We start from the raw sequence: 14,212 nt of genomic DNA on the forward strand, positions 1-14,212 counted from the left end.
TCTTCCCCATCGGTTTATTCTTTCTACTCACTGTTTCAGTTTTCTCAATCAGAAGTGGAGAGACTGCAAATGTTTTTGTTTTGCCACATTTAACTTTATAGTGTAAGGCTAGGTCGAATTGGGTAGGTGTGGTGGAGGTGTGCATGTTGTTGAAACTATTGGTAGGGGAGGGGGGAATAACAAATATAAAATAAAATCAATGCAACATAATAAACATAAGGCAAACAAGGGTAGGAAAGATTACAATTTCAAACTATAGTAAGTATCCGAAGGGAGAGTACAGATGGGTAACAGAATGACTGACTCCGGAAAGCATCTAGAAAGTCATTGCTAAAAATATAAGTTAAATTCCAGAGCTAGTGGGAAAGGTCAAAGAATGTCATGCCAAACTTCAAGAGGGTTGAAGTCCCCTGTAAATTCTTCATCACTAGAGGTGAAGGAGATGAGCAACTTAGAGCAGGTCTACTGCCACTTTCCCCTTCTTATCACATATCAAAGCTGAAAGCATGGACGGGCTTCTGGAATAGTGTGAATTTACTAATGGAAAGAAAATTATCAGGTAAGACATGTGTCCTTCAATGGTGTCACTTCACACTATTCCAGAACTTGTGGGATGTTCAAAAACAATTCCTAAAGAGAGTGGATTCTCGGCACCACTGCCCACAGAACTTCAGTTCCAAAACTGCTTCAGCGTGTGCCACCACATCCACTCGATAATACATGGTAAAGACATGCAGGGTCGACCAAGTAGTAGCCCTACAAATCTTAACAGGTGAAACGCACTTCCCTTCCACACAAGATGCCACAATACTACGACTACTACAACGTATCATTTCTATAATGCTACTAGATGTACAAAGCACTATACACTTGAACATGTAAGAGACAGTCCCTGCTTGACAGAGCTTACAATCTAATCAGGACAGACAAACAGGACAAATAAGGGATAAGGGGATAACTTAAGATGGGAATGATAAAACAGACAAGGGTACTGAACAAGTGAGTAGGGGTTAGGAGTTAAAAGCAGCTTCAAAAAGGTGGGCTTTTAGCCTAGATTTGAAGATGGCCAGAGATGGAGCTTGACGTACTGACTCAGGAACTGTATTCCAGGCATATGGTGCGGCAAGATAAAAGTAACAGAGTCTGCAGTGGAGAAGGTACAGATAAGAGAGATTTACCAAATGAATGAGGTTCCTGGGGAGAAGTGCAGGGAGAAATAAGAGTGCAGAGGTACAGAGGAGCTGCAATGAATGCACTTGTATGTCAATAAGACGAGTTTGAACTGTGTGTGGAAACGGATAGGGAGCCAATGAAGTGACTTGAGAAGAGCATCGTGACACTGGAGGAATATAATTTTTTATTTTTGTTACATTTGTACCCCGCGCTTAAGTCGTGCAGAATTTTGAACAGATTGAAGGGAAGAAAGATGGCATAGTGGGAGACCTGTGAGTAGCAAGTTGAAATACTCTAAGCGAAAGGTGATAAGAGTGTGGATAAGGACTTTGGTAGTGTGCTCAGAAAGGAAGGGACAAACTTTGTTGATATTATAAAGAAAGAAATGACAGGTTTTATCAGTCTGTTGGATATATGCAGAGAAAGATAGAAGCAGATAGGAAGCAGAGAGTAGGATTGAATGGTCAGTATTCTCAATGGATAATGGTAGTTAGTGGGGTCCCTCAGGGGTCTGTGCTGGGACCGCTGCTTTTTAACATATTTATAAATGACCTAGAGATGGGAGTAACTAGTGAGGTAATTAAATTTGCAGATAACACAAAGTTATTCAGGGTTGTCAAGTTGCAGGAGGAGTGTGAAAGATTACAGGAGGACCTCATGAGACTGGGGGATTGGGCGTCCAAGTGGCAGATGAAGTTCAATGTTGGCAAGTGCAAAGTGATGCATGTGGGTAAGAGGAACCCAAATTACAGCTATGTCATGCAAGGTTCCGCGTTAGGAGTCATAGACCTAGAAAGGGATCTGGGAGTCATTGTTGACAAGACGTTGAAACCTTCTGCTCAGTGTGCTGCGGTGGCCAAGAAAGCGCACAGAATGTTGAGTATAATTAGGAAAGGGTTGGAAAACAAACACGAGGATATTATAATGCCATTGTATCGCTTCATGGTGCGACCGCACCTTGAATATTGTGAAGTCTTGTCGCCGCATCTCAAAAAAGATATAAAGGAATTGGAGAACGTGCAGAGAAGGGCAATGAAAATGATAAAAGGGATGGAATGACTTCCCTATGAGGAAAGGCTGAGAAGGTTAGGGCTCTTCAGCTTGGAGAAAAGGCTGCTGAGGGGTGATATGATAGAAGTCTACAAAATAATGAGCGGAGTAGAGCGGACAGATGTGAAGCATTTGTTTACACTTTCAAACAATACTAGAACCAGGGGACACAAGATGAAGCTAGAATATGGTAGATTTAAAACAAATAGGAGAAAGTTTTTCTTTACTCAGTGTGTAGTTGGACTCTGGAACTCATTGCCGGAGAATGTGGTGGCAGCGGCTGGCGTTACGGAGTTTAAGGGGGGGTTTGGACAGATTCCTTAAGGAAAAGTCCATTGAACATTATTAATTTTTTTTTTGGGGGGGGAGGGTGCCAGGTTCTTGAAGCCTGGATTGGCTGCTGTTAGAGACAGGATGCTGGGCTTGATGGACCCTTGGTCTTTTCCCAGTATGGCAGTACTTATGTGCTTATGTGACCCAAAGATGATGAAAGGCTATGAGCTAATGAGTCAGGGAGGATGACAGTGTAATCCACAGAGAGAGAGAATGGAGGAACAGGGGAAAGATAAGAAGCTCAGTCTTGGCCATGTTTAATTTCAGTGGAGGAGTGGCCTAGTGGTTAGGGTGGTGGACTTTGGTCCTGGGGAACTGAGGAACTGAGTTTGATTCCCACTTCAGGCACAGGCAGTTCCTTGTGACTCTGGGCAAGTCACTTAACCCTCCATTGCCCCATGTAAGCCGCATTGAGCCTGCCATGAGTGGGAAAGCGCAGGGTACAAATGTAACAAAAAAAAAATGGCGGTGAGACATCCAGGCAGCAATGTCAGACAGGAAAGCTGAGACTTGGGCCTGGATTTCTAGTATGAAGAGGTAGATCTGGGAGTCATCAGAATAAAGATGATATTGAAAACCATGGGATAAGATCAGAGCACCAACAGAAGAAGTACATATGTAGAAAAGAAGAGGTCCCAAGACAGAGCCCTGAGGTACACCAACTGATAGTGGGATAGAAGTGGAGAAGAATCCACCAGAGTATACACTAAAAGTGCAATGGAAGAGATAAGAAGGAAACCAGGAAAGAAAAGAGTCCTGAAATCCACGTATCTAGAACTAGGCGGGGATCAACAGTGTCAAAAGCAGTAGATAGATCGAGAAGGATGAGGATAGAATAAAGACCTTTGGATCTTGCCAGGAACAGGTCATTGGAGACTTTAGCAAAGGCTGTTTCAGTTGAATGAAGGGGGCGAAAGCCAGATTGAAGTGGATCAAGAATAGCTTGCGATAAAATAGAGTCAAGACAATGGTAGTGAATAGCACATTCAAGTAGCATGGATAGGAAAGGGAAGCGGGAGTAAGCTCATAAGGAAGAGGGCAGATGTTTGCCTGCAAGAACGTAGGCTGAAGAAATAAAACTCTCAACCATCTTGCAATCATGGGTTTAGAAGCAGCCAATCCCTGCTACTGTGTGCTGAAGAAGACAAGAGTTTGTCCGATCTACAAAATTCATTTGTGACTTCCAGATATCTGATGAGAACATGCTGCATATACAAAAGTTTCAAAACAGAATGCCGAGATGCACAATCCTCCTTACGAAATGAAGGGAGCTCCACTGACTGGTTAACATGGAATGATGAAACCACTTTTGGAAAAAAGGATGGAACTGCCATCAGAGAGACCCCTGCTTTGTAAAGCAAAGAAGAGATCCAGACATGAAAGGGTTTGAAGTTCAGACACATGGTGTGCCGAAGCCACTGCTACCAAGAAGACAGCTTTCAAAGTGAGATCCTTCACAGAGGCCTTCTTTAGAAGCTCAAATGGCAACTTCTATAGGGAGTACAGAACAATTCCCTTCCAGACAAACAGGATAAAGGGTAGGTTGCAGACAACCTACACCTTTCAAGAACCGAATGACATCCAGACGTGTGGCTAGGAAAGAACATTTCAAATGGTTCCTGAAACAAATCAGAGCTGCCACTTGCATTCTAAAAGTTGCCAGGGCTAAGCTTTTCCCAAGCTCGGCTGGAGGAATGCCAAGATATGAGAAGGGAGAAATTCCGGACTGCTCACACCAGCTTTCAAATATTCTTCAGACTCTGGCATAAGCCAAAAATATAAAACATTTCCTCACCAGTTAGGTCACACTAATCGAATTAGAAAAGCCCTTTCTCCTTAGGCATGCCCTTTCAATAGCTACGCTATAAGACCAAAGGGGGATGGCTATTCCACCAACAATGGACCTTGCCGTGGTACCCCTGACCCTGAGGAAGCCAAAGTGGCTGGCTGTCCAAAAGACGAATCAAGTCTGCGAACAACGGTCTTCTCAGCAAATCTGGGTGTACTAGAATGACTCGACCGGCATACCAGGCAAACCTCCTGAGAACCCAACCCACCACTGGCCATAGAAACATAGAAACATGACAGCAGATAAAGGCCAAATGGCCCATCCAGTCTGCCTATTCTCAGTAACCACTATCTTCTCCTTTTTCTAAGGGATCCCACGTGCCTGTCACACACTTTTAAAATTCTGACACAGTCTTCATCTCCACGACCTCCATTGGGAAGCCATTCCATGCATCTACCACCCTTTCCGTGAAAGAGTATTTTCTTAGATTCCTACTAAGCCTAATTCCTCTCAACTTCATCCTATGCCCTTTCATTCCAGAGTTTTCCTTCATTTGAAAAAGGCTCTCCTCCTGTATATTAATGTCACTTAAGTATTTAAATGTGTCTATCATATCTCTTCTCTCCCGCCTCTGTTCCAGCATACACATGTTGAGGTTCATAAGCCTGTTCTTACGTTTTATGATGAAGACTGCTTACCAATTTAGTAGCTGCACTCTGGACCAACTCCATCTGTTTATATCTTTCTGTAGGTGCGGTCTCCAGAATTGCACGTAGTACTCCAAATGGGGCCTTACCAGAGACTTATACAAGGGCATTATCACCTCCTTTTTCCTACTGAGCAACACTCTCCTTATGCACCCAAGCATCCTTCTGGCTTTGACCATCTCCTTTTCTACCTGTTTGGCCACTTTAAGATTGTCAGACACAATCACCCCCAAGTCTCGTTCTTCTTCTGTACACAGAAGCTCTTCACCCCCTATACTGCACTGTTTTCTTGGATTCTTGTAACCCAAGTGTATGGACCCTGAATTTCTTAGCATTAAATCTTAGTTGCCAATTTTTGGACCATTCTTCAAGCTTCGCCAGTTCCTTTCTCATGTCATCCAGCCTCCAGGGTGTCAACCCTATTACAGAGTTTATCATTCGCAAACAGACAGACCTTACCAGACAGCCCTTCCGCAATATCGCTCACAAAGAGGTTAAAGAGAGCCGGCCCGAGGACCGACCCCTGCGGAACACCACTGATAATATCCCTTTCCTCAGAGTAAGCTCCATTTACCATTACCCTCTGTCTCCTCCCACTTAACCAACTTTTGACTCAGTCACTTTAGGTCCCATACCAAGGACACTCAATTTATTTAACAGTCGCCTGTACGGGACCACATCAAAGGTTTTGCTAAAATCGAACTACACCACATCTAGCACACCTCCCACATTCAACTGTCTGGTCACCCAGTCAAAGAAATCAATCAGATTTGTCTGACACAACCTGCTTGTAGTGAAGCCATGCTGCCTCGGATCCTGCAGTCTATTTGAGTTGAGAAACCTCACAATCCTCTGCTTTACAAGCGTTTCCATTAGTTTACTCACCATGAAGTTCAGATTGACAGGTCTATAATTCTCAACCTCCTCTTTACTTCCACTCTTGTGCAGGAGGACCACAGCCACCTTTCTCCGGGACCACTCCAGCCTCTGAGGAAGCATTGAAAAGGTCATACCCTCGGATGTATCCCATCAGTCCCCATCACTTTGTTTTCTTTTAGTTTAGCTAGTTCCTCATGAACACATTCTTCTGTGAATCAGTCCAGGTCTACCATACATCCATCCCATTTGCATTTGTTTTCTGTTGTATTTCCCATGGCCTTACATCCGTAAACACAGAATATAAATAATTGTTGAGCAGTTCAGCTTTATCCTTATCAGCTTCTACATATTTTCCCCCTCAGCTTTGAGTCTCATAATATTATTATGGTACTTCCTCCTGTCACTTACATATCTTAAGTCTTGTCCCCCAATTTTACAGTATCGGCTATCTTTTCTTCCATTTGCCTCCATACTTTCCTAACAACTTTTCCAGCTTCCCTTAGCTTTTCCAGGTACATTTGCCTGTCTCCCTCTTTCTCAGTCATCTTGTAATGTGAGAAGGCTAACCTTTATTTCCCTTACCTTTTCAGCTACTATGTTTGAGAACAAGAGCGGCCTTCTTTTTCTCTTTTATGTAATTTTCTAACATAAAGGTTTGTCACCTTTATAATAGCTCCTTTCAGTTTTGCCCACTGCTGTTCTACTTCCTTCAGCTACTCCCATCCAACCAACTCTTCCTTGAGAAATTCCCCCATCTCGGCAAAGTTAGTTTTTAAAAAAAATCTAGGGCCTTCAATCTTGAATAAGCCTCTCCTCCTTTGTTTTAATATTGAACCACACCATTCGGTGATCACTAGATGCCAAATGATCTCCCACCATAACATCAGAAACATTTTCCCCATTTGTAAGAACCAGATCTAGAATAGCTTCATCCCTCGTTGATTCCGTTAGCTGCTGTGGAAACAATTCTTCCTGTAGAAAATCCACAGCAGAGACACCCTAATCGATGTCCGGCATATTAGAATCACCTAGCCATCTTGTGGATGTCTTCAATTAAGTCTCTGTCCATTTCTTCTGATTGTGAAGATGACCTGTATATTACACCAATATAAATACATTTTCCTTTTCCTCTTACCAGTTTGACCAACTGCACTTCTTCCTTCCCCCATATGTCCTGCAGTTCTGTCACTTTAATATTATTCTTAATATATAATGCCACAACTCCATTCTTTTTTCCTACCCGGTGTAAGGAATATGCCGAAAGGAAGAGGGACCCCAGCTACCCACCGGAGAAAAGAGAGCCGGAGGGTAGGAGGGAAGACCCTAGGGATGCTCAGGTTTTGCTCAAAAGGGACATAAAGATGGGAAACTACAACTCCCAGAAGGCCACAGGAGAGCTCCGGGGGAGGGGAAGTAGGGTGCAGAACCAAGGAGCTCCAGAAGAGGGCCGCCAGGGAAAAGGAAAAGCTGATTCTCCCACCTGGTGGAGGAGGTGGTGGAACCGGTGGCAGGAGAAGGAAAAGCAGCCTAGCAGAGTTAATGAAGAAAAGTGTAATCAGTTGGAAAAGGGGTGGGGGGAGGAGAAAATGGACTGGGCTACTGAAGGAGGGGGAGAGAATGAACCAGAGGCGATAGAGCAAGAGGAGGCTGAGCTGGTCTTAGACGAACCCATGGAGCTCTTGGCTATGGCTCAGCCAGCACTGGAGGTATAGGGGAGAGGCCTGGGTCAAAGCGGGAGGAGGTCAGGAGAATAGAGACTGACCCAGAGGGTGGGACCCAAGGCTTTGAGCCCGCGCAAAGCCTAGCTCTATTGAACTGTGCTGAGAGAAGCCAGGCTGTAATTGGACTGTGTTAAAAACAACCTGACTTTATTGAGCTGTGCTGAGAGAAGCCTGGCTGTACTTGGACTGTGTTTGAAACGGCCTAGCTCCATTGAACTGTGCTGAGAGAAGCCTGGCTGTAATTGGACTGTGTTAAAAACAGCCTGACTGTATTGAGCTGTGCTGAGAGAAGCCTGGCTGTACTTGGACTGTGTTTGAAACAGCCTAGCTCCATTGAACTGTGCTGAGAGAAGCCTGGCTGTAATTGGACTGTGTTAAAAACAGCCTGACTTTATTGAGCTGTGCTGAGAGAAGCCTGGCTGTACTTGGACTGTGTTTGAAACAGCCTAGCTCCATTGAACTGTGCTGAGAGAAGCCTGGCTGTAATTGGACTGTGTTAAAAACAGCCTGACTTTATTGAGCTGAGCTGAGAGAAGCCTGGCTGTACTTGGACTGTGTTTGAAACAGCCTAGCGTCCTAGAGAAGGCTAACGCTGCTATACAGCTATTCGAGCGAAATATATATTACTTGGACCACAGTTTCCCGATAACGATCAATTACAAACCGTACACACAGCCTTTTTAAAGGCAGAGTGTTTCTAAAGAAAGGTGTGTCCAACATAATACCGTCCAAAAAACGGAGATCAACAGATAACACTTGCATGGTATAACAGACTCCTGACGCAGGCCAGTTGGGCCGAAACACAGCTGTGTTAGAAACAGCCTGACTTTATTGAGCTGTGCTGAGAGAACCCTGGCTGTAATTGGACTGGGTTTAAAACAGCCGAGGAGCTGGTGAAGAAAAGAGGGCTGGGTTGCAAATCCCAAAAACAGGCCCAAGAAAGAAGAAGAAACACATAAAGAGGAAAACAGAGAGCTCGGTGCTGGTGGTGAGGGGGCTTCACGGACTTAGCCAGTAGGAGCCTTGTTTACAAGTGGTGTCAGGAGTGGGATCTGACTGCGGGACCTGTCGCTAGAGGAGGCCGTGACCCGACTGGACGAGAAGCCCCACGAGAGGGCCAACGCTGAGAAAGGCGCAGACCCATCTTGGGTTCCGGTAAGCGGGCCTAACTGGGGGAGGGGGGGAGGTGTTAGAGGGATTAGAGAAAGAGTCCAACTTAAGTGAGGTAATCGCACTTGGAGGTGGTTCTCTGTTGTTTTGTCCCTCCCCCAGGTGGCAGTGCCAGTGCCGTGATGGACCCCAAGGAGATCTTCGGGTGGATGACTCTCCAGTTCCAAAAACAGCAGGAGCTGACGGCCAAGATAGTCGAGGACTCTCTGATGGCGGCCCGGGATCAGCAGCAACCAGTACTCAACATGCTACAAGACTTTTTCCAGAGAGGGGCTAATGTTCCCCGTGAGGGGGAAACCGGAGCAAATGGACACGGGCCCGGAGGAAGCGGTGCGGTAGGACATGTCTCCATGAATGCACTTAACTGGGGGAAGTTGTCCGAGCAGGATAATGTGGACGATTTTTTGACAGCATTTGAGAGGGTGGCTGGGGCGGCTGGGTGGCCACAAGAGCAGTGGGCCATGAGATTGGTGCCTTCTCTATCCGGGGAGGCTTTGGCAGCCTTTAGGGATTTGTCTCCGGAAGAGGCTGCCAACTATGGAAGGTTGAAAGAAGCTATCAAGGACAGATATGGACTCAGTACACAAGCTTACAGACGTAAGTTTAGAGCCACCAAATGGGCAAAGGGGACCCCCCCTAAAGCGGTAGCAAATAAGCTAATGGATTTAGTGAAAAAATGGTTGGAGCCCGAGCGACACAACCTGCACGAGGTACTGCAAGAATTAGTAGTGGAGCAATTCCTCCAGGGTCTGCCCGACGAAATTAGGGCTGAATTAATAAAGAGGGGATGTAAGACGGTAGAGGGGGTGACATCGGGTTTGGAATGTTACCTGGAAGCCCAGCAGTGGGGGGGACCAGAGCGGGAGGGAGGCAGGACTCGGGCGTTAGAAAAAGGGGGCCCGAAAGTTTCCCTAATTAAGCCGGAGACCCCCGCAGGGAGTAAAAGGACCGAGTTAGACGCCGGCCCGAGTAGAAAGGCTATTCCTTTTGGGAGCAAGGGGTGTTTTAAGTGTGGTAAGGTAGGCCATTTCAAAAAGGATTGCCAGTGGCGGGAGGGGTGGATCTCTCAGGTAGAAAAAGGAGTTAGGCCCAGGTACCTAACTCAAGTTAAGGTGGAGGGAGTACCCATCACCGCCATGTTAGACTCTGGGGCCGACCAATCCATGATCTCCCGGAGGCTGTGGCAACAGGTAAGAAAGAGGAGGGCCCCGGGCAGGGAGACCTATGATGGAGGGGTGTCTATCCAATGTATTCATGGGGCCAGGACCCGTTATGCACTCCAGCGGGTCAACTTACAGGGGCCCACCGGAGAGCTAGAGCTGGCCATGGCCGTTCTACCTAGATTGCCGCATGAGATGATTTTAGGGAGGGATTGGCCTCCATTTATAGAGTGTATGGGGGAGAGAAAAGTGTTAGTCACTACCAGGGCCCAGGCTCACCGCGAGGTAGACGAAGAAACAGAGGGAATAGGGGGGGTTTTTCCTTTTCAGGGGGAGGTATTGGGCGAACCGGGCCGGGAAAAAAAAAAGGAAAGCCGTGAAAAAAAAGGAGAAGAAGGGTAGAAGGGAAGCTCTTCAGCGGGCACAGAGGGAGAGTTACCTGCCAGTGGCCCCGGAAGAATTGAGGGAGCAGTTTCCCCAATTTCATAGGGAGCAGGCCACGGACCCTACCTTAGAGTATGCCTGGGAAAGGGCGCGCCAGGGAGAAGGCCAGGTAGCTCCGGGGTTCCTGATAGAAGGGAACATCCTATATAGAAGGGTGCCAAATTGGGAGCACTCGGGCGGAGGGAAACAGCTGGTGGTACCCCGAGCTTTTCGTCCGCTGGTGGTAAGGCTGGCCCACGACCATCCTCTGAGCGGACATAAGGGCTCCCAGGCCACCCTGACCCAAATATTGGCGAGGTTTTATTGGCCGGGCATATATGGGGAGGTGGAAAAATACTGCAAGTCCTGCCCCAGATGTCAGAAGGTATCAGACAGATTCCCTCCTAAAGCCCCATTAAAGCCGCTGCCACGGGTAGAGCAACCAGTGAGGAGAATAGCCATGGATATTGTGGGGCCAGTAACAAGGTCACAGAGAGGGTATCTCTATGTGTTAGTAGTTATGGACATGGCCACCAGGTATCCATGGGCCCTACCCTTAAGGAACATTTCGGCCAAGGGGATTGCCTGGGAACTCATAAAAATTTTTTGTGAGGTAGGTTTTCCCCAAGAAGTTTTGACAGATCGGGGTTCCAACTTTATGTCCCATACCTTAACACAAGTATGGGAGGCCTTTGGGATAAAACATGTACGTACGGCGGCTTACCATCCCCAAACCAATGGGATGGTGGAACGCTTTAACAGGACCTTAAAGGGGATGCTAAAAAAAGCCTTGGGGGAGGATAGGACCGGGTGGGACCAACTTTTACCCTTTGTGCTCTATGCATACCGGGAGAAGGTGCAAGACTCCTTAGGAGTTTCACCGTATGAGTTAATGTTTGGCAGAAGACCCAGGGGTATATTAGATATCGTACAGGAACACTGGGTACCTCCGGAAACCAGCGAGCAGTCCGTGGGCGAATATTTGCAGGATCTAAGGGGCCGATTGGGTAGGATGCAGGAGTATGCCCAGGACCGGCTAGAACAGAGCCAAGAACAACAAAAGGGATATTACGATAGAGGGACTCGGAACAGGGAGTTTGCCGCCGGGGATAGGGTCCTCATCTTAATCTCGGAAGATCCCCATAGGTTCGCCTCTAGATGGAAAGGACCCTGGGTGGTGAAGAGGAGACTCGGTCCCCTCACGTATGAGGTGGCGAATGAGAGGGGTCGGGTCCAGACGTTTCACGTTAATCTTATGAAACCTTGGGTAGCGAGGGTAGGGTTTCAAACGCGGGGGGACGAAAAGGAAGGAGAGGAGTTAGGGCCTCAAATAAGAGAGATTTTCAAACCCTGCGAGCCCGGAGTTAACCCCCGGTTACCCCAGGGGCAGCAAAAAGAGATAGGAAGGCTCTTAGAGCGCTTTAAAGATGTTTTGACAGCATGCCCGGGGAGTACCCACCTAGTAGAGCATGACATTGTAACTGAACAGGGTAAGATAGTAAGGCAAAGGCCCTATAGACTCTCACCAATGAAAAGGAGGGAAGTCATTAAACAAGTGCAGGAAATGTTGGACTTTGGGGTAATTGAGGAATCCCATAGTCCCTGGTCCAGCCCAGTGGTGTTAGTACCAAAACCTGAAGGGGAGTGGAGATTTTGTATTGATTTCCGGCAGCTTAATACTATCTCTCAAGCTGATGCCTATCCTATGCCTTATATTGAAGAGTTGGTAGACAGGTTGGGGTCAGCCCAGTATCTTACCACTTTAGATTTAACAAAAGGGTACTGGCAGATTCCCCTTTCCCCCGGAGCCCAAGCAAAGACAGCTTTTAGTACCCCTATAGGCTTGTACCAATTCAAAAGGCTGCCCTTTGGCCTAAATTCGGCGGCGGCGAGCTGCCAACGATTGCTGGACCAAGTCCTCAGACCACATCAGACATATGCCGCGGCCTATATGGATGATGTGGTAGTACACAGTGAGGACTGGAACAATCATTTGAAACAGGTAGGGGCAGTGTTGCAATCGTTTAGGGAGGCTGGACTTACCCTTAACCCGAAGAAATGTTACTTTGCCCAGTATAGGGTGAAGTATTTGGGGTACAATGTAGGCCGGGGGGAGGTGCGACCCTTACTGAATAAAGTTAAAAGCATCCAAGACTTTCCCCGACCCAATCGAAAAAAACAATTGCGTAGGTTCCTGGGTATGGTGGGGTATTACAGGAGATTCATCCCGCACTTTTCTGTAATGGCTACTCCCTTAACGGACATGTTGAGGGGTAAGAGCCCGGACCAGCTGAGGTGGGGGGAGGCGGAGTTGCGAGCGTTAGAGCAGATGCAGCAGGCCCTGTGCCATGAACCGGTGTTGAAGGCCGTAGATTTCGAAAAACCCTTTATCCTACAAATGGATGCGTCGGGGAGGGGGCTAGGGGCAGTGCTGTCTCAGGAACATGAAGGGGCAGAACATCCCGTGCTATATCTAAGCCGTAAACTCCTACCTCATGAGAACCATTACTCCACCATAGAGAAGGAGTGTTTAGCTATTAGGTGGGCAATACAAGAGTGTACGGTCTATCTTGAAGGGAGGCAATTTAAGCTAGTAACGGACCATGCCCCACTGAAGTGGCTAAATTTAATGAAAAATAACAATGGGAGGCTAATGCGGTGGTATTTAGCACTACAACCCTTCCAATACACAGTGGAGCATCGTCCGGGGAGATGTTTGGAAAATGTGGATGCCCTATCCAGGGTAGGCGAGGATAAGGAAGAAAAGGGGGAAGAATTGGGGAGTAAAAGCTTAAGGGAGGGGGTATGTAAGGAATATGCCGAAAGGAAGAGGGACCCCAGCTACCCACCGGAGAAAAGAGAGCCGGAGGGTAGGAGGGAAGACCCTAGGGATGCTCAGGTTTTGCCCAAAAGGGACATAAAGATGGGAAACTACAACTCCCAGAAGGCCACAGGAGAGCTCCGGGGGAGGGGAAGTAGGGTGCAGAACCAAGGAGCTCCAGAAGAGGGCCGCCAGGGAAAAGGAAAAGCTGATTCTCCCACCTGGTGGAGGAGGTGGTGGAACCGGTGGCAGGAGAAGGAAAAGCAGCCTAGCAGAGTTAATGAAGAAAAGTGTAATCAGCTGGAAAAGGGGTGGGGGGAGGAGAAAATGGACTGGGCTACTGAAGGAGGGGGAGAGAATGAACCAGAGGCGATGGAGCAAGAGGAGGCTGAGCTGGTCTTAGACGAACCCATGGAGCTCTTGGCTATGGCTCAGCCAGCACTGGAGGTATAGGGGAGAGGCCTGGGTCAAAGCGGGAGGAGGTCAGGAGAATAGAGACTGACCCAGAGGGTGGGACCCAAGGCTTTGAGCCCGCGCAAAGCCTAGCTCTATTGAACTGTGCTGAGAGAAGCCAGGCTGTAATTGGACTGTGTTAAAAACAGCCTGACTTTATTGAGCTGTGCTGAGAGAAGCCTGGCTGTACTTGGACTGTGTTTGAAACGGCCTAGCTCCATTGAACTGTGCTGAGAGAAGCCTGGCTGTAATTGGACTGTGTTAAAAACAGCCTGACTGTATTGAGCTGTGCTGAGAGAAGCCTGGCTGTACTTGGACTGTGTTTGAAACGGCCTAGCTCCATTGAACTGTGCTGAGAGAAGCCTGGCTGTAATTGGACTGTGTTAAAAACAGCCTGACTTTATTGAGCTGTGCTGAGAGAAGCCTGGCTGTACTTGGACTGTGTTTGAAACAGCCTAGCTCCATTGAACTGGGCTGAGAGAAGCCTGGCTGTACTTGGACTGTGTTTGAAACAGCCTAGCTCCATTGAACTT

General features: G+C 47.3%; 1 protein-coding gene across 1 annotated transcript in view; it reads right to left on the minus strand.

The window, feature by feature from the left end:
• Positions 1-14,212, minus strand: part of CFAP299 (cilia and flagella associated protein 299) — an 816,705-nt gene that overhangs the window by 694,768 nt on the left and 107,725 nt on the right. The gene's annotated exons all lie outside the window — the stretch shown is intronic.

Source organism: Microcaecilia unicolor, chromosome 2, assembly GCF_901765095.1.
Source record: "Microcaecilia unicolor chromosome 2, aMicUni1.1, whole genome shotgun sequence".
Lineage (NCBI taxonomy): Eukaryota > Metazoa > Chordata > Amphibia > Gymnophiona > Siphonopidae > Microcaecilia > Microcaecilia unicolor.